This window comes from Myodes glareolus, chromosome 3 (assembly GCF_982192425.1).
Source record: "Myodes glareolus chromosome 3, mMyoGla1.1, whole genome shotgun sequence".
Lineage (NCBI taxonomy): Eukaryota > Metazoa > Chordata > Mammalia > Rodentia > Cricetidae > Myodes > Myodes glareolus.
The window spans coordinates 104,078,127-104,104,856 of record NC_142028.1 but is presented as its reverse complement, the minus strand read 5'-3'; the positions used below and the strand labels follow the sequence as shown (position 1 = coordinate 104,104,856).

General features: G+C 45.2%; 1 protein-coding gene across 11 annotated transcripts in view; it reads right to left on the bottom strand.

Annotated features, from left to right (window-relative positions):
- Slc24a2 (solute carrier family 24 member 2) overlaps nt 1-26,730 on the bottom strand; it is a 243,885-nt gene that overhangs the window by 61,574 nt on the left and 155,581 nt on the right. The window lies entirely within an intron of this gene.

Genomic DNA, 26,730 nt, shown 5'->3' with positions numbered 1-26,730 from the left:
GGATGCTGGGCAAGCTGCTAGTGGCACTGAGGGTACTGAGTACCAGTGAAGCATCTTCCCAGCCAAGTCCACCCGGCTGAGACAGGTCAGAGAGTAGTACAACCTGGAGGCCTGCTGTGGTGCAGAGCAAGGGTGGGGGACCAGTTTTCGGGCTTCTGAGTGTAGATGGCCCTGGGAATCTGTCTGTACTGGGAGGCAGGGATGTTGGAACCAGCTGGATGTATGGCAACCGGGTGAGGGGAGAGGTGGATGGCGGGGGGATGTATCATTTCTCTTTTTCTTACTTTAGTTTCTAAACAAAAAAACTGTGAGTTTTGTTCTTCTCAAAATCCAGGATTATTTTGAACAATGTAAGCAGATTAAAAATGGCCATCACAACATCCTACTAATAAGCTTCAAGAAATTAATTAGACTCCAGAGACACTCCACAGAACGTGTCCATGGCCCATTGCCTTGGATGAATGCTGAAAACCCACATGTGAATCAACTTGTAATCGCTGAGTCTGTGTGAGAGGCAGGAACCTGCTTAAAGCAGATGACAAACATCCCTGCGTTGGATCTTTGCATGGTACCATGCATGCTCTTTCTATATATTCCTTTCCACATGTCTAATTTTATCTACAGCTATTTTGAAACACCAGTGTAAAATTATGCCCTCGGGGGAAATTCACCCCATCTTTATGTTCTTGTGAATCTTACCTAGCCAACTCTTGTTAGAATCATTACAAAAGAAGAGGATGCCTCAACGAGAAGTTGAGTTTTATGTAAATAAGATATTTTTGGTGATTTCTTGGATTGCTATTAGTGAAATATTTTTTTTCTGTAATTTTAAGAACAGTTGGTATGTGTGTGTGTGTGTTTACAAAAGAGTAGAATTTTTAAGTGATCTACATAGTTCATAAATATTAATCATATGTTTATAATGGCATTACAAAATAGGCGTGTATGTGTAATCTTGCAGGAAATAGAGAAATTCTACCGGCCAACTAATAGTTTTTTTGTAATCTCCCTTCCTTCTGCCAGGTAAAGCAGAGGTTATTCCACTGCTAGAATAATAAACCACTAGAGTTCATGATGATCTGCTCAGAAAACAGGACGTGGGTGACCCTGTGTTTGCAAAGGTGGCTGTCAATCATGTTCTGCACAGTGATGTCACACCACTGCGGGTTAGTGGAACCCTCTTTTCAGATGCAAACCTTTCTGTATACACCCACCTGTTATCAAGCATTGATCCCAACCTTGAGGCATCTATTTATGGTGAATGATATTGTTTTGAATTTCATCTTTAGTGGAACCATGTATAATAAATGCAATCACATTGTTTAATTGTAACTCTATGTTCATTCACGGAATAGAAACTGTTCACATATAACAAGCCTCGCCCATTCTTGCACCGTGGCAATATTTAGATTGTGTCTGAGCGGCTTCCTTGGATGCTGAATGGGACAGAGGGACAAGAACAGGGCACACTCCATGGAAGAAACAAGGCAGACAATGAGGAATGAAGGCAGTGAAAAGCTGCCTAACCACACGTTACATGGCTATTCGAGCAGTAGGAAGCAGGAAGCCGAAGGGGATATCCACTCAAGCAGAGGGGGATCATATTTATGGAGAAGGATGAAGGATGAAATCAGCCAATTAGAACACAGTCTTCCTCGCTGGCAGCCACGGGATGGTGAGATGGAGAACTCAGCAGCCACATCCCGAGGGAAGCAGGGAAGCATCTCCACGAGCCAGACAGCCCTGTTCCCTAATCCTGGGGTCGTGGGTGGTGCAGGATGAGGGATGCAACATGCAAGCAGGACAAACAGTGTGCGTTGTAGACGTCAGAGCTCCTCACATACCTGGCTACTGTCCCATAGCCCAGGGATGCCCCACGGGAAGTGACCTCAGTCACTGTTTGTTGATAGTCTGTGGCCAGGCCTAACCTGGCTGTGAGGGCCCAGAGGCATAATGAAAACTCACCTGTGCAAGGAACTTGACCTCCAAATCACCCATTCCCACAACCCATTGACATCTTCTCAAGTCACCTTCAACTTACATCTATTTACTATCTTCTCTCTCTCTCTCTCTCTCTCTCTCTCTCTCTCTCTCTCTCTCTCTCTTCTATCTACCCACCCACCGACCCACTTATTTATTTATTTATTTATTTATTGAGACAGAGTTTCACTCTCTAGTTCTGGCTGTCCTGGAACTCATTCTGTAGACCAGGCTGGCCTCAAATTCAGAGGTCCTGCTTGCCTCTGCTTTCTGAGTGCCGGTATTAAAGGTGTGTGTGACCACTGCCCTGCTACCTTCAACGTATTTGGACTAAGAACCAAGCTTGTTTCTTGAGGAAAGGAGAGAAGAGGCCGAGAGAGCTTAGAAGGTTAATGTTTGGTCTCATTCAGCAGTGTTCAGTGTAGCAAGTGAGCAAGAGGCAGTTAGGACTGGAAGAGAGGTAGGCCACCCAGGCTTTCCATTCTGGGAAACCCCTGGTGTCTTTTCTTCGCAAGGTTTCTCCAAGAAGACCAAGAGACCTGGGGGCAGGGATCCCAAGCCCAGTGGTTTGTGTTTGGGAGGAGCCTACGTCTGTGACATAGAGGACTCCTAGCTCAGTGCCATGCAAAGTAATTGGTGTAGCTTTCGGTGAGGCTGAAGGCTGAGCAGCGACATTGCCTAACTTGGTGCTGCACTCGCTTTGGGGCCATCTGGAGAGCTGGGAACCAAGGTGCGGACTCAGTCCTGGTTCATTGTCCCCCTGCCCACTGTGATCCACGCTTGCCATCAATCTTTCTCCCTGACTTTAAGGGGTTGGCTTCTGGGTTCTCATTCATGCCTCACACTGCGCAAAATCAGAGTAGGGGCTTTGCTTCTAATCTTAAAGAGCTGTGAATAACATTCCCATACAAAACTTCAAGACAAAGTATAAAGGGAGTTTCGCTGCTTCATGAAACGCGCTGTTTAGAAACCTTTAGATGCCAGGTGGTGCTTCACACCTTGAATCCCAGCACTTGGGAGGCAGAGGCAGGTGGGTTTCTGGGAGTCCGAGGCCAGCCTGGTCTGCAGAGTGAGTTCCAGGACAGCTAGAGCTACACAGAGAAAAACCCTGTCTTGAAAAAACAGGAAAAAGAGAAACCTTTAGAAAGGCGATTTTACCCACAGTATAGACAGCAGTGGGCATTGTTCTGATTGGATAAGGTTTATGCTTTGCTGTCTGTCTTTAAAAAATATGGGAATGAGAATCAGTGTTTGGGGTTCCCGACGTCAGCCTTTCTCAAGAAGTACACGGTAAAGATTTCTCTTTCCTCAGCTTAATTTTCGAGGCCTTTGACATTCTTCAACCCACAGCGTCCACCAAACCCTAGAGACGGGAGCAGCAGGAAAACCATTTCTCATGTCTGAAGACTGAAAATTCAAATATGTGAAGTGGAAAGTCAACAGAAGGACCTACGCTGAGTTTATTTGATTTGAATGAAAACTGGAGGTGGAGGAATAAACGAGACTACACGTTTATAATTTAAGTGTCCTCTCCCAGAGGAATTAAAGATTGATGCTTTATTCCTTTCGCAGACCTAGCTTTATTTCTAGGGCAAACCCGGAAATCGAGGTTTTCTTAGAACTGACTGCCGTTTCTCGGTAAAGCTGCCCAGGGCTTACCAAGACGTATGCATGAGTACTGGCTTGCATGCAAGGGTTCTGCTACGCAGTGCGTGGAAGAAGATGGGATTTGAAGTTGGAGCTGTAGTTTTGAAGCCAAAGTATGCTGCTTACGGGACATGTGACTCTGAGCCAGGTGTTTCCTCTCTCTGGATGCTGGCATCCTCAGCTGTAAAGGTACACGATGATTGCTTTATCCTATAAACAAGGTGACAGTGAAGGGCATACTGGATGGCCCACACAAGGCAGAATATGAGAAGCTGCCATTATTGAAAGTACCACCAAGATGAGAAGCCCGAAGATGAGGAGCAGGGCAGTGAGGCAAGTTGGTACCTTATCCAAGCTTGTAAAGACAAATCCAGCGTGACCAAGATAATCCAAATAGGGATTTGTTGTTCAGTAGGAAGGGATATTCATCAGGTTGGAGCCAATATTTAACATCTCTTCATTAAGTCTGCACATCTACTCTCAGATATAAGGAGAATCAAAGCACATACCTAAAGGAGGGCACGTGGTCCTTTCCCTGTCAGGTACTAATTGAAGTCCAGACAGTTCCCCTTTGAATATTGCTGGGGAGTTGCTCTCTGGCTATCTCGTCTACACTGGGGACAAAGATCATTTCACTTTAAGTCTAAAACAGAAAACCGTGTTCTCATACCACATGCTTGGCTCTCCTCACATTTCCTAAAGGAAACTATTCAAACGCCCAGCTCCAGAGACAGTGACATTCCGAATGCCTTGGTATGTGGAGGTTTTCTGGACGTGGTAAAATAAAGAAGGTCAACACTGATGCCCAAGGTTTAAAACTACATTATTGCTATACAGATTAAGAGGACTTCTGAGTAACACTCATTGGACAGTTCGAAGATACTCGACTACTTATGAGCTGGGTAACCCTCCTGTATCTCTGTTCTTTCTGCAAAATAAGGCGCGGGCTACAGGGAGAGGCCATCACTTAGCATCAAGGGGAAATTCTGTAGAATCAGATGAGACAATCCATAATGCACTTTGGACTAGGGTGTCATAAACATCTTTAGGTCTCTTTCCATTGACTGCTGAAGTTCCAGCAATAACATGTAAAATTCAACTTAGTGCAAAGTAGTGAAATACTATCTAAAGGCTGTCTCCATGGGTGGATAGTATTCATGAGTACTTTGAGATGTGCAAACAAACCAAATTACCTATACTTCTCTTATACGCAGACTCTGGTAAAGGATGCCATGGGAAGTTTCCAGAAGCACGTCTGCACTGTGTTAATTTAGCCTCAGAATGAACCTGTTCTATAAATCTCCTTTTAACTATGGAGTACATGTTTGCGTTGAAGATCCTATTTAACCATTGTTACTTTGGGTTTGGAGACAATGACTCATGTTGCCAAGTTGGTCTCAAACTCACTACTTAGCTGAGCTCAGTCTGCAAGTCCTGCTCTTCTGCTCCTACCAACCCAAGTGCTGAGATTAAGGGCATGCACCCAACAGCCAGCGTGAAAGTCTCTAAATGACAGGATGAGGATTGATGGTTTGTAATTTCCCATCATATGTAGCACTTACGTTGTTCGTAGAGGTGTTTGAAATAAATTGGTCACTATTATTTTTTCTTATGACTCTTTATTTGAAAAATTTTATTCATACTAAACGTAAGTTCTTAGCTGAAAGATATTTTCTAGTGAAACCCAATTTTAAACTTTTTGGTTGAACTTCTCCTCAATAAAACAACCAACCAACCAACCAACCAACAAAACCAATTTGTATGGACTACCAAAATTAACTACTTTTTCCTAAAAGGTTTTCTTTGGTCTTTATTCTTATGTATCAAATGTTCCTGGCCCAAAGAAGTATTTTTTTTTTTAAATTAGAAAACAAAGCGAAAGGAAACCCAAACCACTTAAGAGATGGAGGTTAAATGAGGAAACAACCACAAATCCCACTTCCTACTCAAGTGAGAAGGAAAGGAACATTTTAACCTTCAGACTGAAAAGCATTCAGAGCTTTAACTACTGACTCATTCCAGCCGCTCTGCTTGGCATTCTGTGGGAGACTGACATTTGCGATGAGCCTCCCTAGGCGGCTCTCCGGCGCATCCGCAGTTGCCTGGGGTGAGCTGAACTCAACGTGTGGCACATATATGTCATACCTGAGGTGTTAACAGAGAGAGATTTTGCCCTGTGGAGTTCTCTCCTTATCCAAATCCTCCAAACTTACGCTTAAACATACTTCTTTTTGTTCTGTGAGCTTAGATCCTCTCACTTAGGTTTCCGAAGCAAGGCAAGAACTTAGCAAATGAGGATAAAGGGTGGAGCTTGGGGGCACTGCTAGGGTTCAGAAAGGTCCTCCTGAATCCAAGAATTGTAACTTAATTTCTTTTTTTAAAATATTTATTTATTTATTTATTATGTATACAGTATTCTGTCTACATGCATGCCTAAAGAGGGCACCAGGCCTCATTACAGATGGCTGTGAGCCACTATGTGGTTGCTGGGAATTGAACTCAGGACCTTTGGAAGAGCAGGCAATGCTCTTAATCACTGAGCCATCTCTCCAGCCCCTGTAACTTAATTTCTAATGCGATGACATTGGGAGATGAGCCATGAGACAGGTTTGGATTATGAGAATCGATTCTTCTGGCAAACATTGATGTCACTATAAAAAGGATTATGGGAGTGGTTCTTTCCTTGCTTTTGCGAGCAATGTTCAATGCCTTCAGAGGACATGTGTCCGAGGTGCCATCTTGAAAGCAGAGAGTCAACCCTCACTAGACACCAGATCCCCATAACCATGAGCAACTGAGCAACACAGTTCTGTGCCTCGTAAATGCTAGTCTTGGGCATTCTGCTAGTGAGTTCCAAGTAGGATGTATGAACTGGACATACACACAGACACACACATACACACACACACACACATACACACACACCTTTGAGCTCTTAGAGAGTCACCACTGATTTTCATGCCCACCGAATCCATCCTTTTGTGAAATTCTTACTCTCCTGTCTCCACTTCCAAGCCTCATGGTTTGTTATGGTCAACCTTTTCGTCCGCTCACACATCCGCTTCTGGCTTCTGTGCATATGCAAGTGAGATACTGTAAATGCAGCATCCACAGACCTTTTCTCATGAATGGGATCTAGATGCCTGGGCTTCTGTGTGAAACCTCTTGCTTTTCAAGTGTTGTCCATAAACAACAAACTAAAAAAAAAATCTAATCAATCGGAGCTATATTTGGGTCACCAATTTTGTAACTCTTGACTTGAAATCAGATTGGTTGGTCCAATTTTCCTAAAAACATTTGTTGACTGAAGCATTCAGGTAGCTGGACCTGGGAGGGATGCTTGCCTGACACTTTTCCTAATCAAGGTTTGCCTCTCTGTACCACAGTCGGGTCCTTGCTGGCTGAGGACGAGACTGACTTTTATGATGGCTTCATCTGGGGACCTGTAGTGGAGCCCATAAGGGGAAACCTGAGCAGTGATGGCATTGTGACCAGTCCCCTCTATTGTGGACATTCCTGGGCAGTCAGCTCTGCTGTGGAGCAAGTGAAGAGAAGAAAGGGACTTTCTCACTGTGTTTTAAATTTTATTTTGGGAGGAATGGGGATTGCTCATTAGGTCTAACTGTCCCCTGTCATTTTGCAGAATAATACCTGGATTAGGCGAAGCACAGTAGAAGATTTTGAAAGCTAGGTTAGGATCACAGAGGGAGGCGCCAACATAATTATGTGGGAATTATCAGCCTTGAACAGTGAACAATAATGTACGGTTATTACTGTAGATCATCCAGATGGCTCATAATAAAATGTCCATGTGAGTCCCCAGATACTCTGCCTTCTTATAAATTTGTCCCCTAATTTGCAGCCGGCTTCTCTGTGGTGTTGCTTAGCAATGCCACAGTGCTTGCTGAGCTCTGTCCTGTGAGGCAGGCGCTGACTCAGGCCGTACTTAACCATATTTTGTATGCTCTGGATGACCAGGCAAGAAAACTACACCCTGGATGTGCTGTTCTACTTTGTTTTTGAGATGGACTCGGGAGGGGGAAGGGGCAGAGGAGAATAAGCCTTTTTCTGCAAATGATTCTTTTCACACACACACACACACACACACACACACACACACACACACACACACACACACAAAATGAAAACCCTAAGCAAAAGACCTAGCCTAACAGTGTGATTAGAAAGTCACCCTGTCTCTTACGAGCATCCTTTTAACAGTGCCATTTCCAACCTCAACAACAATCTTCAGAGAGTTTGACATCCTGACACTTTGCTAGAGTGTGGTTTGTCCCTTTTTCTCCAAGTCAAGGTGAAAACCAGGTGATAATATAGTATGATAGCTATTTGCACAGCCTGCAGCCCTGGAGATATTAACTGCACAACAGAGTCTGCTCTTCTTGACCAGAAGGCGTGTGTGCATGTGCGTGCGTGCGTGCGTGCATGCTTGCGTGCGTGCTGTGTGTGTGTGTGTGTGTGTGTGTGTCTGGGAGTATCTAATCTCCTTGAGACTCAATTTCCATCATTCTGTAAATGGGAACAATCACAGCCATCTTGTAGAATGGTGTTGAGGATTACAGGTATTTATTGGGTTTAATGCCTTGTTTGGATCTTCAAACATGATCTTAACAATTTCTAGGGGCCCATGAAGAGGGTTGGGGAAAGCTGAGCTTTTCACTGATAATATCTACAAACATCTTGGCTACATTTGTACATCTCTGTAAACTGGGTGGTTGTGCTTACTAAATCAACCACAGGCCCGCTGCAATTCGGTTCTACCAAATCTGGGGTGACAATTCTAGATGTGTTTGTTGCTCTTAAAATTGGCAAAATATTCAGTGCTTCTGATTTTCTTTAAAGTCTGTTGAGATTGTCGATATCGACAGGCAAATATGTTTCATAAACATACAAATTTGACCAAGATCTGTAGTTGGGGGAGGGGCAGCTAACACGATGCTGGGTTACTCAGGGGCTGGCGTGGAGCCTTAGTGATCCCAGAGATGAATCCCCCCAGTTCTGTTGTCTTCCCTGCTCTGTCTTCTGTGCGCCTCCCCCTTGACCTGAGGTCTGTGTGTTATACTGCAATGGTCTTACCTGAATTCTGTTTTCCTGGGTTTTCATACTACCTGTCAAACTGCAGTATTTTTTTTGACTTACTTTTATTTTTTAAAATCAGGTTAATCTTTTCAAAAGACAAAATGAAAACCCAGTATTTCCTAAGAATACTGTCTCTCTGTGTTGAAACTTCATTGCATCTCCCAAGTTACTTCCCCTCCCAAAACCATGCTTTGAGGCTCCTTCCTCCAGGTATCACCTCCCTATGCTCACAACCCTGCCATAAACCATTTCTTCCTGCTTGACTATGTCAGGTACTTGCTTCTGCGGTTGTGCTTGTCAAATCTACCTTAACCTGTTTGCTTTAGGGCAAGGAATCACTGCACTCATTTTGTTAATTCAGTCTGTAGGTGATCTGTAGGTGCTCTGTCAACAATTAAATCCCCATTTCAAGTGTTCTGAGTGTCTCCTTTCAGCCCTGTCTTTGGTACTTTTGCCTAGAGTTATTTTCCGTTTTCTTCTCTGATTCTGCAGGTTCGTCTACTCTTTTCAGTATCTGAGGGAAGTATGTTAAGGGAAAAATGTGGCATTACTCTTAGAATGCTGTTCATTGCTTCCATCATGGGAGGAGTTACAGCATGCAAAAGAGGCAGCAGAGGAGAGAGAGCTCAGCACCCCGACAACATGGAGGGAAAACACTGCAGAGAAGAGAAGATGCTGCATCCTGCTGGAGAACGCCTTGGGCAGGCTCCTGGATTTCTTCCCCGGGCCTGACTGGATCCAGTGGTTTGTGTCACACGGAGTATCAGAGATAAAGTATGTGCAGCTATTGGATCAGCGTAGGCAGGCTTCTACTCTTTGATACATGAAGCATCTATAGGGCAAGTGTTCTGAGGTTGGGATGGAAGATGGGTGAGACATCAACAAACAAACAAAATCTCATCGTTCAAGAGGAAATAAAGGCAAAGAGCGAGTCAGGGTGTGAGAATGAGAGAGGATCTGAGGACAACGGTTCCAGAGGTAAAAGACACATCAGAAAGGCAACTCATGTCACTGCAGTAGAGGTGACTGAGAGAAACAGCATCCTTATGATTAGAAAGTCTACGTGATAGCACTGTCCTGCTGCTGCTCCACTAACTACTTAGCTCTTGACCTCAGCAGAAATAAGCAGCCCACATGAACACAAACTTAGAAGACTGGATTTGAAGTTGGAAGAAGACTAACAGGAATCTCTAAAACTTATCATGTGTTCCAAGCATAAGTTTGTTCATTACCACCCCATCTTTAAATATTGTCCTGTGGGGTCGGGACCACACAGACACACAGACGGATGGAATAAAGGGTTTGTTTCACAGTTAGCCTATTGCATGTCTAAAGTGAAATAGCGAATATGACAAAGCAGGGATGCAGTAAGCCTCAAAGTCCGGCAGACTCTAAGGATTGCCTCAGCAGGCTTTAGAATTATTGCAACAAAGCTTCCCTAGGGTTTTAATTACTGTGTTGGGAAGAGTTTTTTCTTTTTCCCTGTCTGAGGACCATACTAAAGATATGTACTCCAGGTGAAATTCAGACCTTCCAAAGGAAACAAGTGAGGTTCTATGCTACACAATTTCCTCTCTGTACAAAAGACAGGAGAAGTTTGCAGGCACAGTAGCTCCAACGTGCCCTGCCAGGACAGCTTCTGCCCAACTAGCTGGTGAATGACAGAAAACCAGCCATGCTGTTCTCCATGGCCAAGCAGGTTCCTTTACAAGGGAAAATGCAGAACAGAGAATTAAAGGGGGCATTGTGTAGTATTTGGGATGGAACCGAGAAGCATGCTTGTCAGGTATCCTAGCACTGAGTTAGCTGCGCCCTCAGAACTCTCTGACTTGGAATTTCCATCCACGCTCTTACAGAGTGGTTCTGGTTGACCTAACCTTCTGAGAAGCTGGGTTTGGAGGTCTGAATGAGAATGTCCCTCCTATGTGAACACTTGCTCCTCTGTTGGTGGCACTACTTGGGGGAAGTTGTGGAAACTTTGAAAGGTTGAGTATTTTTTTTAAAAAAATGATTTATGCATGTGAATGTTTTGCATGAATGTATATATGGACATCATGTATGTGCAAATGCCCATAGAAGTGAGAGGAGGACGTCAGATCTTCTGGAACTGGATGGTTGTGAGCCACCAAGCAGGTGCTGGGAACCGAACCCAGGTCTTGGCAAGAGCAGCCAGTGGTCTTAGCTGCTAAGATCTCTCTCCAGCTCTAGATGTGAGAAAGTACATCACCCAGGGTGGATACTGAGCATTTATAGCCCTACTGCACTTCTGGTTGGCTTTCTGCTTCTTGTCTGCCTTTGAAGATGTGGTCTCTCAGCTTCCTGCTCCTGCCTCCATGCCTGTGGAGTGCTGCCAAGTCTCTCTCTCACAGGGGAGATTTTTCTTCTCAAAAGTTTTCTGACATGAGAGCCACTCACTGTTGAATTTAATTCCTGCTAATGACAAATGTTTTGGCCAAAAGGCTTTTAAGCTGAAGCAAAGCTCCTTCCATTATGAGTTATTTGGGCATGAGAACTGCCACCCTGGAAGTCAATTAAAAGTAGTTGCATAGATACTGTAGCTCTAGTTCCAAAATTCAGATTCAACCATGGCATTGAGCTAGATGTCCACAAGCAGTCTGGCTAATAGGTCCCCAGAAACCTGCTTACAATGACAGTTCCTAAAAGAAAATGTTCTGAATGGGGTTGTCACTCATGCCAGCTTGTGAAAGAAACGTGTTTTGTGAATGAATGGGTGGATGCATACCCCCCCCCCCCAACGATCTGATGTAGACCTGACAGCTTTATATAAGCAACAATATTCGTCTGTTTTCAGAAACATGTATGGGAACATGAGCATAGAATATAGTCTCATCTGATCACAAGCAACCTGTGAAGGACAGTGTGGTGTGGGCGAAGATGATTTTAACGGCTGAAGAAGCCAGATCTGGCAGACTTGGTCATGTAAGGTCAGGAGAGGCATGGACCTGAGAACCACTTGTATGTTCTTAATAGAATCAGCATCCCTATGATAGTGACAAACACCTCCCAGGGGGATGGGACAAGGAGGAAGGAGGAAGGACCATCTCACTACTGAATGCAGGCATTCGGCTCAAATGCCCTTCTTATGGAAGGAGACCAATGACAGGCTACATTACAGGTGACATTCATGTTTGAATCTGCATTTTGAAAATGCCCTTTCACCTTCAGGATTGCTCTGCCCTCTGCCCCACCCTTGTCTCCCAGGGCTGTCCGGAAATCGGCTTTGCACCTCTGACGCTCTGCGTCCTCCCTTCTGAAAGCGGGGCTGTTGGAGCAGAACTTCGAAGGAAGCAAATGAAGTGCAATCTTGTGCTTCATCGTCATTCTGTCTCCTTCACGCTACACTGAACCTCAAATGTCATCATTTGAGAGAGAGAAACCATTCCCATACTCAAAAGCATTTACTTCAGTGAGACTACCCACATTCCCTTATGCCCTAATTGATATTTACTTATAATGTGTACGACACAAGGAGTGACTCCATTTCAATCGTCTTTGATGTTCGAATACAGAAATAAGCTTTGTTATTCCCTAAACAGAGGGGCTAACCAACTTGTCCTGTCAATAGCCTGCTCGCCTCTCTCTGGAGGTTTGGGGTCTTTACTACTGTCACCTTATTAAACTGTGGCCCGTGGTCCCATTTTCTCCACCAGGCAGCTTTCCCCTCCCACTACCTATTCACTTCCCAGGCTGAGGCTGCGTGCAAACATTTTTCTTGCTAATTTAAACTGATGTATAACTTGGGACAGACAGAAAGGTTACACTACCGCTTCCACGGACACCGTCATAGTTTGAACGCAACAGGCATGAAATGACTTTCTTGGGGGATCAAATGAAAACTTGTAAAAGCTTGTTTTGTAGCTCTTTCCTTTAAAAACCAGAAGCCGGGAGAAATAAATAACAAGCCCCAGTGTCTGGTAAGAAAAAAGGAAGCTCAGCAAGAGAGTGGAAGTTGAATCTTCATGGCAGCTCCTCATTGACATTCACACGTGTTGGAGCATTGGAAGGCTACGGAATAGAGAGACAGATGGCTCAGTGCAGAGATGATGCGGGGGTGTGTGGGGGTGTGTGTGACTGTGGACAAGAGCCCTGTGTGGGCCAATGTCTCAGCTTGGAAGCCAAACGTCAGGCCAGCCTGGCTGTTAGCACTCACAATGTTTTTGAACATGTTTCTTCAGAGGCAAAACACGTCTACGCTCTTAGCACCGTGGCTGAGAGAACCCCGCAGATGACATCCACTGTGTCACATGGAGCAGAGACTCATAAGGTCCACTCTTCTGAGGCCAGCAAAGGGCTCAGTGGCTTAAGGGCATGTTTCCCCAGCGCGAGACCTGAGTTTGTATCTCTAGCACACACAAGCTGGGAGTGGCAGAAGATGCCCTGATCACAGTACCCAGGGAAGTGCAGAGACAGAGAGAGCATAGAGCTCACTGGCCAGTCACTCTAGACAACTGTGAGCTCCGTGTTCAGTGAGGGCCTATCTCAAGAATACATTGGAGAGCAATAGAAGGCAGCTAACATCAACCTCTGACTTCTACAGGCACACACACTTATGACACACACTCATGCATACATACGTATGCCCACACACAGAGACACACAGACACACAAGATACCTACACATACATACACAGGCACATACACACACATACACAGGCACATACATACACATATACAGGGATATACACACACATACACAGGCACATACACACACATACACAGGCACATACACACACATACACAGGCACATACACACACATACACAGGCACACACACACATACACAGGCACATGCACACACATACACAGGTACATACACAGGTACATACACACACATACACAGGTACATACACAAATACACAGGTACATACACACACATACACAGGTACATACACACACATACACAGGTACATACACACACATACACGGGTACATACACACATGCACAGGTACATACACACACACATACACAGGTACATACACACACATACACAGGTACATACACACACATACACAGGCACATACACACACACATACACAGGCACATACACACACCAAGGCACACATTCACTGAGACACACAGACATACAATGCACATACACACAGACACAGGCTCACATAAAGACACAGACTCACAGTCTCTCTCTCTCTCTCTCTCTCTCTCTCTCTCTCTCTCTCTCTCACACACACACACACACACACACGATATACACAGAGGAACACACATACTCTTTGATGGGAGAGGTTGCCAGGCCTGTAGTTTAGTGAGCATTCAGGGACATCCAGTATGGCCACTCCTCTTAAAGGAGCTCTCACTTCTGTTGAGCCTAAGTTCATATTCTGAGTCTCCCTGAACCAACCAGCCCCTCAGATGCTCACATTCCCTGCACTTCTGCAATCTACCCTCGCAGCTCATGGTCTCCAGCAACGCTTCCTGACAGCCCTTCTTCCGGCTTCCTACAGCGATACAGATTCCTCAGGACCTGGCAAGCTGCACGTGTGTCAGAAGCTTACACTATGCCAGTCTCAAGGCTTGTGGTATATACGCACAAGGACACTTGATGAACGCCCTCCATAAGTGCAAGCAGGGGGGCCTGTTTCTTTTAGTATTCTGGTAAGATTCCCCTCCCCTGTGCTTCACCAAGAGCAGATCACAGATTGTGGGGCAGCAGAGCTCACACAGGTTCCACAAGTCCCTCAAGGGCCACCCAGGGGCATCGTCACTGCCTTGACCAAGTCTGCTCTTTTCTCAGACTTTTAACTAGAGCATCTAACACACATGCTCTGTGAACGATTCTTCATCTCTGGTCGGCACACCTTCCCTTTCCCCCTCTTTGTTGCCAAAAAATGTCTTCTGCTCTCTTTATTTGGTCTACATAAATTTACAAATCGATTAGGAAGTCTCATGCAATATCTCTTTGGGGTTTCTAAGATCGTGCTGCCTTTGGAGTTTAATTAGGGAAGAATGGGCATCTCCCTGACACACTGCCTTTTACTTTGGTTTTCTCTTATATTCTTCAGGAAGGTTGATAGCGTCTTTCTTGCAAAAAAAATTAAATATTTATTTCGAGTTTATTCTTTGTACTTTGTAAGGCTTTGTTGATATTTTGTGCCTTGGTTGTGTCTGTTTTGTCTCGTACTGCTGTGCCAAAGGGAGGTTACTGAATCAGGCACAGCGAGAGGCGGCCGTAAGTGCTCTGGAGTTATAACCATTTAAAAACTTATTGACTCTTCTGTTTGGGAATTCTTTGAACAAAAGAACTCTGCTGATTAAAAAAAAAGGAAAATCCATGATCTACAGTGTAAGAAAGATTGTGAAAAAAATATGTTCTCTTTTCGTTTGTGAAGCTTTGATATGAAGACCTTCTGCAATCCAGGTCACTGATGATGTCACCTGCTTACCCCCCATTGCCTGAGCCATCAGGCTGTCCTGTAGCAATCATAGAGGGAAAGAGTGCACAAAAGGTCCCTTTGAAAGGCATGTGGCCAGTCTGCAGGAAGGTGGGAGGCTGTGGACTCTGCTGGGGGAAGTGGGCTTAGCCCAGGGGAGTCTGCCTAACTTCGAACAAAGAGTGTATCCTACTGGGAAGATGGGGCCAGTTGAAGACGTACCCTTACAGCATTCTGAAGGTCTTGTCATGCAAAGCAGCTTCAAGGAGTCCATCTGGGGGCTCCATGAGGACCTGCTGCTGTCCTAAACCATTTCACATACTGCTCCTACAAATAAAACTGTTCAAAATAAAGAAAATGCAAGTCTAATCTTTTATCTCCTCAGCATGGAGAAGGTACTAGACTTACAAAAGGGCTTAAAGTAGTGGAAGAGGAGCTACCCTTTCTGCCTCAAGATCCCCTTAACCTCAGACCATGCTCTGAGGTTATATGAGGTTATATGGCTCAGGGGTGTGTGCACTCTGAGTGACTGACTCAGACAACCTGAATCATCATCTTTTTCTTCTTCTTCTTCTTCTTCTTCTTCTTCTTCTTCTTCTTCTTCTTCTTCTTCTTCTTCTTCTTCTTCTTCTTCTACTTCTTCCTCTTCTTCTTCTTCTTCTCTCTCTTTTTTTTTGAGACAGGCTTTCTTTGTACCTTTGGGACCTGTCCTGGAACTAACTCTTGTAGACCAGGCTGGCCTCAAACTCACAGAGATTCGCCTGTCTCTGTCTCCTGAGTGTTGGGATTAAAGGCGTGCTCCACCACTGCCTCGTGACAACCTGCTTCTTAGACTTTTGCAGAGGTAGTATTTTATTTTATTTTTTAAAAACTAGGTCCATGGAATGCAATAAGCAAATATCAAGGGAAAGAAAAGGAAAGAAAATGAAGTAACAAAGTATTTGGAAGAAGTCTGTGACTCATGAGGAAGTGAGAAGCAGAGTGAGGCTGTTTCTTCCTGCAGCAGTGATTGAGGGGAGGGTTTCACCTGACCACCCAGCAAGGGCACACACCAGTCATCTGCCCCAAGAGGATGTCCTTCTAAAGGCTGTGGATACAATGGGAGTCAAAGCATAGAAGATGGTTTCTCACTAGTAAGATGAACAACTGAATAGGACTTTGTTGATTAGAACAAAAGAGCCCTTCACCAGAGCACAGCACAGTTGTTCAGAAGAAAAATTATAAAACCAGTATTCATTCTAGTTGGCATATATATGCTGTATACACACACACACACACACACACACACACACACCATATATATCACAACAAAGACACACACACACACACACACACACACACACACACACACACACACACACGGGTCTGCTTGAGCCAGGCACTGGGAGTAGAACACAATCTGCTTCAAATTCTGTCCTGCTGGCCATATAAAGGGAGGCACAGGCAGGAACAACAAATAGATGTGGTAAGCCTTGTAGAGAACCGCAGAGCAGAGCAAAAGAGATGGAAACTCCGATTTATTAGCATTGTTTTTTATTTGGATAGAGAGTTACCAAGGTTAACTAAGACCTCTCTGATCGGGTAGCATCTGAAAGCTGACTCGATGGAAAGGAGAACAGGAGACATGTGGCTGTCCAGGGGAAGAGGGAATGTGTGCAAAGGCCTAGCGATGAACATTTTATTCTGTGCCACCTTTGTGTCCTCGGCGTGATGGAGAGTGCCCAGGAGAGAGACTCTGGTTCATGCAGAACTTGTGGCAGAATGCTGGCCTGCAGCAAGCACCCTGCAAATGTGAATGTTTCATTTTCGGATGCATTCAAAGCAGACGTGCATGACACTTCAAAACATTCCCCCCAGCAGCCAACTTTTAGGTTAATAAAGATGGCTTGTTTAGAAAAATGTTAAAATCAATATAGAACAGTGAGTTTATTAGAGGGATCAGTTCAGACAGGCATGGTGTAATCTCAAAGACTGAGAACTCTGGTCCCCCAGGACTATCGCATAAAGGAAAATAAATGCATTTCAGTCATTTTTCTCTCTTACTTGTTAGCATCCAGGCTTTATGCTGGCCCACCCCTGTCACCTGGGATGCTCTTGTCAGTACTCAGGCAAATACTTAGTCAGCCCAGGGTGCTATGCCTGTATGTCACTACTTATTTTACATACATGCATTGTGTGGCTGTGTAAGGCTCTGTACGTATGCACAAGGGCCCCCCTTTAAAGTAAGTTCTGCCTGTTCCTCTCTCTCTTCACGGCTTCCCTTTCCCGGTTGACTATCATGACCCCCTCTTTCACCCCTACTAATAAACTCCCATGTAGGTTTGCTGTATATCGTGGTTTGTTCTCACCGCCGCTGAACTTCAACATTTGCTGCTGTGAGACTTGACCGGCCCTCCCGGTGCTCTGAGGCGGTGGGAGGCAGTGGAACCCTGAACAACAGTCAACTCTCCATCTACTCATCTGTTAGCCCCCTTGGCATAACATTGGCTGTAACCGGTGATTTTCCTTCTATCGTTTGGCATAAACGCTTCCCTCACCAGCACCCCTCTGCTGACCTTGAAAGTGAGGGAACCCCCAGTCACAGCCTTCAGGGCTACGGCTGGCCCCTTTTGCTGACAAGCACCTCTGGCCATCCCCCATGAGTGAGGCCTCGTTTCTCGGACCCATCTGTCCCTCAGGCTTAGCATCTCAGCTCCTGCTCTTCACACGACAGCTCACAGGGCAGCTGTGCCTTTCTCATCTCTGGGACCCAAGTGCCCTTTGCACTTAGTCCCTCGACCCCCTCTCTCCTCCCAGGTGCCTTTTTTGATACATCCTCACTTGATAAGAAGCCAATGGATCTCATTTTTTTCCTTTTCTGCCTCACTCATGGGGAATAAACTTACCAAAAATATAAGCCTATTCACTCCTCTGGGATGTCTTCTAGAAAACCTAAAACCCCCATGCTTAATGCCCTATTTAAAGCCTTCTAAACACATCCGCCTTTGTACTCAGAAATAGCCCAAATATTCCTTAGATAACAACTCAAAGTGTCCAACTAATGGCAGTTTAGAACCTGAAATTTTATGGGACCTTTCTAATTTCTGACAGTGGATGGGTAGATCGAAGGAGTTACTTTATATACATTCATTTTCTACCTCAATTCCAAACTCTCTCTCCAAGCTTCGCCATCTAATGTACTCCTAGCTATGCGATCTGAGCTAGAAGAGCCTCCCACTAGCCCGGACCCTGCTAACGAACCCCACCCTTCTGTACTCAACACAAGCGCCCATCAGTTCCTCCAGCTTCTTCCTCCTCTCCAGCAATGGGACTGAGGCCGTTTCAACCACCCGAGTCTCATCTGCTTTCACCTTTCCTGTTACTCATCCTCACGCTGCTATGGGACCCCACCCTACCCAAACCCACCCCAAACCAACCTGGCCACAGTTCTCCCTTTGCGAGAGGTAGCTGGAGTGGACGGACTGGTTGAGGTACATGTCCTTTTCTCACTGGCAGAACTCTCTCAAATAGAAAAAAAAAACTAGGTTCTTATACATCTAACTCTACTGTTTTCATAAAAGAGTTCCAATATAATACTACACAATCTTATAGTCTCACCTTTCATGATATCTATCTATCTATCTATCTATCTATCTATCTGTCTGTCTGTCTGTCTGTCTGTCTGTCTGTCTGTCTATCTATCTATCGTCTGTCTGTCTATCTATCTATTATCTATCTATCTATCTATCTATCTATCTATCTATCTATCTATTTATCTATCTATCTATCTATCATCTGTCTGTCTGTATATCTATCTATCTATCTATCTATCTATCTATCTATCTATCTATCATCTGTCTGTCTGTATATCTATCTATCTATCTATCTATCATCGTCTATCTATCTATTATCTATCTATCTATCTATCTATTATCTGTCTGTCTGTCTATCTATCTATTATCTATCTATCTATCTATCTATCTATCTATCTATCTATCTATCTATCTATCTTTCTATCTAAAATCCTAGCTATCAACCTACTCCCTGAGGAACGCAGGTGAGTTTGGAAACAGGGCAGAGCCCATACAGACAAGATTCATCAAACTAATGCAGCGTATTCAGTCAGGGCAGAGACAGTCCCCAACCGTGACCCCCAATGGGACTATAATACCCAGAGGGCACTCTAGCTAGAGCTCATTTACAACCTGCCTCCTGCTGGGTCTCCATAAGGCTGCCCTTCAACCAGTTAACTATGAGAAACTCCAGGAAACTGTTCAGGACAGACAGGAAAATCCATCTCAGTTCCTAGAACACCTCTTACAATATAGTAACCTACACCCCGAAAACCCAGAGGGCAGACAACTCCTTATGACCTATTATTTCTTTTCCCAGAGCTTCCCCAACATTAGGGCCAAACTTAAGAATTTGGTGAGGGGGCCCCTGACCCCACAGGCAGAAGTCTTAGCGCTGGCATTCAAAGTGTACCATGGGAGAGATGAGAAAGCCCATAAACAAAAAATACCAAATGCTGGCCAAGGCCATCTGACTGGCCTCGGTGACTTCCCCGGACTCCTTTGCCCCCTGGGGCTCAAGAACATCTGGGTCCCTGCTTCAAATGTGGTCAGGATGATCACTGGGCCCAGGTTTGCCTTAATCCCTGTGGGCAACCTGGGCCATGTTCAAAGTGATAGCAAGAGGGACACTGGTCAGACTGCTCCCAGGCACCTAGTGGCATGGGGACATCAGATGCGGAGCAGCCTCAAACTGACCGTCTAGACCTGGCGATGGTCAGTGAAAGGACCTGAGTTCTCTTGACCCAATCACTATCATCTCCGACAGGGAACCCTGGGTAGACATCACAGTATCCGGGCAGTCCAGCTCTTTCCTCTTGGACAATGGTCCACATACTTGGTCCTGCAGGGAGGTTCCTCACCTCCTTTCATCTCCCTACTGTCAGGGTAGGGGGGGAAGCCTTACAACCTCATCAGACTCCACCACTCAATTGCATTTTCTGGAAGATTCCTCTTACTCATCCATTTTTGGTTGTGACAATTTGTCCTGTACCCTTTTTGGGAAGAGATCTTTTAGCCCAACTGGGAGTTTCTATTTCTTTTGCTCCTCCCATTCATCTGACCCTGGGCTTGTCAGCAGCCTCTCTCCTCCTCCTAATCACCCACCCTACTGGTTCAAACATGTCATTTCCTCTGCCAGTCTTCCAGGTAGACCCTCAAAACCCCTCTATTGCTAGAAATCATCCCCCCATCCATCCTCATCCTATTATAGGACCCTACATCGTATGTTACCCAAGCCCAGTAGCCAACCCCACTCCAGAGCCTCTCATCTCTGACCCCCTAAGGAAAAAGAAACTACGTTGTCTTACATCCTCTCCTTTTAACACCCCAATACTTGCAGTTAAGAAACCCTGAACCACCTGGTTCAAGATCTCCAGCTCATTAATGCTGCCGTGGTCTCCCTCTATCCTGTGGTACCTGATTCTCTATATCCTTCTTTCCACTGTCCCTTCAGGGACCTCTCTTTCTCAGCTCTAGATCTCAGGGATGCTTTTTTCTCTATCCCTTTCAGCTTTGAGTCTCAAAACATCTTTGTCTTCACCTAGACTGACCCTGACACTCACCTCTCCGCATAGCTCACCTGAATTATTGACCCTAAGGATTCCAGGACAGCCCACACATATTTGGCCAGGTTCTAGCTTCTGACCTACTTTCTTTGTCTCTCTCCAAGTCTAAATTCATACAGTATGTGGTTGACATTGTCTGTCCTTTGTAGTCTGTCCTTACAAATTAGCTAAACTAATACCCCTGCTCTTCCAAGTTTCTTGTCCAGCCAGGACTATAGAGTTTCACTTTCTAAGGTCCAACTGTCCACTCCTCAGGTCACCTAATGGGGACTAACCATTACCTCAACCTATAAATTAAAGCCATTAATTTATAGAGAAACACCTAATCCAGTCCCTTACAGTCCCCTCTACTAAAGAGGAAATTTCTATCATTCCCAGAAATAGTTGCTTCTTACGTTCCTAGATCCCCTCTTTTTCCCTCCTTGCTTGCTTCTTATATTAGGCAGCCTTTGGTCTCCCACATGAACCCCTCCTCAATCCCCTTACTAAGCCCTTTCAGAAGCTCCAGCAGGCTCTTCCCCAGGCTCCATCCCTTCATCTCTCAGACCTACTCTTCCCTTCTCTCTCTAGGTAACAGAAAAGGAGGGATAGGCCCTTGGGGTCCTAGGCTACCAGCTGGGACCTTCTTTTGCACCTGTAGCATACCTGTCAAAAAAAAACTAGACCTTACCACCCATGGATGAACACCCTGAATATGTGCTTTGGCAGCTGTTGAGTTCCTTATTCATGAATCAAAAAAAATTAATCTTTGGGTCACCCACCACTATCTCCTAACTTATAAAGGCTATGAACGCTATCTCCTTCCCAGGTTCGTTCCCCCCCCAGATGGCATTAGCAGAAGATGCCACACTTACTTTGCAATCTTGCCCACCCCTCTATATCTCAAATCTTCTTCCTCATCCCAACACTGATCACTCCCCACCCATTTCATTCCTGCATTGAAACCCTAGAGCAACTACGGCCCCAGCTTTCACACATACAGGAGGGGCACATTGCCTCAGGTCGCCTATACCTGGTACACAGATGGCAGCTCCTTTTTACAGGAGGGGACCCGAGAAGCAGGCTGTGCCATAGCATCAGATACTAGGGCACTCCCTGCCCATCCCACTAATCAACAGACTGAATGACTAGCTCTCACCCGTGCCTTCCAATTGGCACAAGGACAACCCCTAAATGGTTGTCCCCAACGAACTCCAAATACGCTTTCCATTTCCTCTGTCCCACGTTGCTATGGCGCAGGCTACTTACAACAAAAGGAGCATTCGTAACTCACACAGGTCAAATTATAGCCATGCTAAAAGCCTCCCATCTTCCCAGAGCTGTAGGAATTATTCACTGCCAGTCTCATCAGACCGACAGCTCCATCATGTCTAGGGGAGACAACCGAGCTGATGAGGCAGCTAGAGCCGCAGCCCTCCAAGGCCCAGAATCACCTCACTTACTACAAAGAGTCCATACACAACAACCCATATCCTCACAGTCACCCTCTCACACTCGACAAATCTTGTCCCGTATACACCAGCTCTTCCATCCTAAAAGCCAGGGCTGTCCCATTTTGTCAGTGAGACAACTCCAGCCCACTCTGAGGACTTGCATTGATTAACAACTGTTACTGCCTTTTGTAAAACGTTTCAGATGTTAGATCCCAGCTCCAGGTATCATAGCCTCCCTTTTCCTACCCACCAGGTCAGGGGCTTCCTCCCAGGGACTGACTGGCATCTTGATTTTACCCACATGCCTGTAGTCAGGTGAATTAAGTATCTTCTGGCCCTAGTGGATACATCTCAGGCTGAGTAGAAACGTTACCTACCACTAACTAAAGGGCTCAGACAGTCTCTGGTTTTCTCTGGGAAACTATTCCCCAATTTGGAATTCCAGCCTCTCTTTAGTCAGACAATGGTCTTGAGTTCACCTCTCAGATCTCCCAAAACCTATCTAAAGTCCTCAGCATCCCTTGGCATTTTCATATCCCATATCACGCCCCAGTTCTCAGTAAAGATAGAATGAACTAACTGCTTCTTAGAAAACATTCTTGTTAAAATTTCAGAGGAACTTCAACTTGACCGGGTAAAGCTCTTGACTCTGGCCCTTTTCAGGCTCCCGGGTCTCCCCACATGACCCTTTTCCATCTCCCTCTTTGAACTCATACATGGGTGGCCAGTTCTAACCCCTGGTCTCTCATCTAAACCCTCACCCCTCCCTTATCACTTACTCACACCATCACTGCATCACCTCCGTTCCCTCCTACGGAACTTTACTGACTGCTCTCTGCCTTGACCACGTATCAACCTCATCCATCTCCAATCAACAGAAGGGTTCAGGTCCTTCTCTCTCCTCCAGAACAATGCCCCTCACACTTTCCCCCTAAATGGCAGGGCTCCTTCATAGTAATCCTTATAACTCCAAGTTAAGTATGAGGACCTCCCTCAATGGATTCTCTTATACCACCTCAAACCATTTATCTCTTCTTCTCAAGCCAATCCTTCCTCATACACAGCAACTCCAACAGGACCCTGCTCCCTTAAGTGTCAGAGGACACTGAGATCAACTGCCTCATTTCCAATTCCAGAAGAGTGAGGCTTTGCCTCACAACCAAATTGGGAGCCCCATATTCTTTCCTTCCTGGCCCCTTTCCTTCCCCCAGGCTGTTCCACATTCTCCTGTTTGTACTAATCACACCGCCTCATCAATTTCCTCCCTTGTATCCCCAATGATATGTTCAAAAATCTCTGCTCAAAGAACGAATCAGCTATTGTTACAGGACTACCAACTGTTAGCTGGACCAAGTATGTCCAGGTGCTGAGAACCACAGCACCCTAGAGGTATCCATGCCCCTCCCCTTATTCAGAGAAGAGGCCCACAGAAAAGATTTTAATGTAACTTCTTACTATCCCTTTATTTAGAAGGTACTAACTCTACAATGACTGCCCTCAGCGATCAACCACCTGCATCTCCTGAGTGTTAAGGAGATGTCACAATGATGGGGAAGGAATGGGGGCGCTAAGAATCATTTATGTAAAGATGGGTGATAAGGAGAAAGTGATCTGAGATGTATAAAAACATGAAACATGGTCTGGATTCCTCTTTGTTGTTATGTTACTGTCTATAACTTACAACACTAACCAGTAGAATTCTGATAAGCTGCTGACCTAGCTCCGACAGAGTAGTACTCATTATACTATACCACTATATTATCAAAGCCACAGCTCAGGATTTCAAATTCTCTTCGTGTGTGTGTGTGTGTGTGTGTGTGTGTGTGTGTGTGTGTGTGTGTTTAATGTGTCTAAAGCTTATCTTTCCACAAACTCAAAAAATTCCTGGAAACTCCAGGGAGTTGACTTGGATCCACTTTGGAACTGCATCTTGCCAGGTCCAAACGGCGCTGGATGGTTCCTCAGAGCCTGGACAGCATCTCCCAGACGTGGCCAGCTCCCCAGTGTTCTCAGGTGCCCCCCAAGACTCTGACACCCTCAGGTCAGCTGGAAGTAGTCTCAAGAACTCAGCGCCCTCATTTCTGTCCCACCTGCTATCCCTTCAAATTCCTCACCTTTGTATAATAAATAGCTTTATGCTGGCCCACCCTCTGTCACCTGGCAGGCTGCGCTTGTCAGTACTCAGGCAAATACTTAGTCATCACAGGGTCCTACGGCTGTATGCCACTACGTAATCTATGTACACGTGTAGCACGGCTGTGTAAGGTTCTATACGCATGTGCAAAGATCCCTTTTTAAAGTAAGCTCTGCCCATTCCTTGCTCACTTTTCATCACTTCCCTTTCCTGGTCTACAATCATGACCTGCTCTTTCACCCCCATCAATAAACTTCCACATGGGTTTGTTGTATATCGTGATTCGTTCTCATCACTGCCTTTTTTTTTCATACTGGGTCTTACTCTGTAGCCCAGAGTGGCCTGGAACTAACAGCAATGCTCCTGTCTTATCTTGGTCTATTTCAACCATCTTAAGAGCCTTAGGAAGAATCTGAGACTTTGTATTCATGAACAACGCATGCTCATAGTTTTGTGTTCCTGAAAAGACACAGGTCAGTTTCATTTGGCAGACCGACTATGGATTGTTTGTCTTCAGAGTGTGCATTACTTCCGGCACACCAAACAACCATGGACAGGTGAACAAAACACCCTGTGTTAAATTAAAAGATGGTTTCAAGCTTTCTGGTATTGCTGTCCTGAGAAGCAGAGCCACATTCTTGCTTGTGCTCTGGGCCAACTCTAAGATGCTGGACAGAGGGATGTAGGGAAAGGGAGTTCCTAGACGGTCTGCTGGAACCCTTAGCCATCAAGCAGGGCATCTGGCTATGTGCACAGGATCAGAGATGACCATGGAGAGTCAGAGATCTTCCTAAAGATTACATGTCAGGAAGTCCCTCCTGGACCTTCCAATTTGCTGGCTAGATAGTTATCACTAAATAATCTCCATCAATACCATATGGAACAGAAGACTCACCCAGTTGATTCCAAACCAAATCTTAAAGTCAAGCTCTGGGGCTTGGGTGCTCTGTGATCTACCAATGGAAGGTAGATGCACACACAGTTGTAATTGTGGCACTCAGGCCCAGAGGCCAAACCAGCTGCTGATCAAGGGCGTTAGCCAGGGTTCTGTCAACCCACCTGTGTGGCACAGATGAGACTCTGGGAAATATGTTCCTACAGGCCATCTGTTCTAATGTTTTCAATGAAACTGAATACTTCCCTTTGGGAGCACTGGCTGCACACCAGTGGTGCTAATGTGCCTTTCAGCCCGGTTAGTGCCAGGAGCATCAATGAACTGTCTGCCTATGGAGGCTGTTGTAATTTTCACAGCGTCAACCGGGGGAACAGGACTGGCATGTTCTATATTCTTCAGAGGTTGTAGATTTGCACAAGGACACACGAATTCAAATGATGAAGCCTATACAAAGAGAGGTCTAGTAGAAGTCGAAGAGCTATAGGAAATAAGACTATTTCTGGGAAAGCTGGGGGTTAAGTTTTTGGCTCGTCTTGAAACGGAAAGGGATTGTGAATTCTGCTGGCTGGGAGGGGCTAGCAGATCAAGCTGTTTTCTTGGCTTTGTGCTATGGAGCAATTTTAAAGCGTCAAAGTGCTTTCTGTATTTTTCAGTCACTCAAGTCCGGAGCTGATTATCTCGCCGATTCACGCTCCGCGAGCCCCTGTCTTTCAGGGAGAGGTTTCACCTTGAAAGCCGGTGCCCAGATTTGGAAGGTGCCTCTTGCTACAGCAGCAGGACAAACAACTTAATTGCAGCTTAGCTCCACAAGGACCAGGTGTTTTGGAAAATCACTGATGGAGACAGCCCAGATTCACTTTTCCTTATCTCACAGAAACAAAACACAACCTCCCCTCCACGCAGGAAAACAAAAACAAGTCCTTTCAGAAACTGAATCCTCCCAACTAAAGTGATACTTAGACTGCTCAGACCTGTGGATAAAGACACACACACACACACCAAACACACACACCACACACAGCACACACACACACCACACACAACAGACACAGACACATACAACACACATATAACACACACACATGCACATACCACACACACCATATACACACCACGCACCACACGCAACACACACAACACATGCATAATACACACAACACACACACAATACGCAACACACACAAGACATACATAACACACACAACACATACACAACACTCAACACACACAACACATACATAACACACACAACACATACACAACACTCAACACACACAACATATACATAACACACACAATATATACACAATAACACACATAGACACACACACCACACACAGACACACACAACACACAAATAATGCACACACATACACATAGCACACACACACAAACATGCAATACACACAATATACACAACACACAGCATACAGACACACAACACACAGACACAACACACATGACACACAAACACAACACACACAGACACACATAACACACAAACACAGCACATACAGACA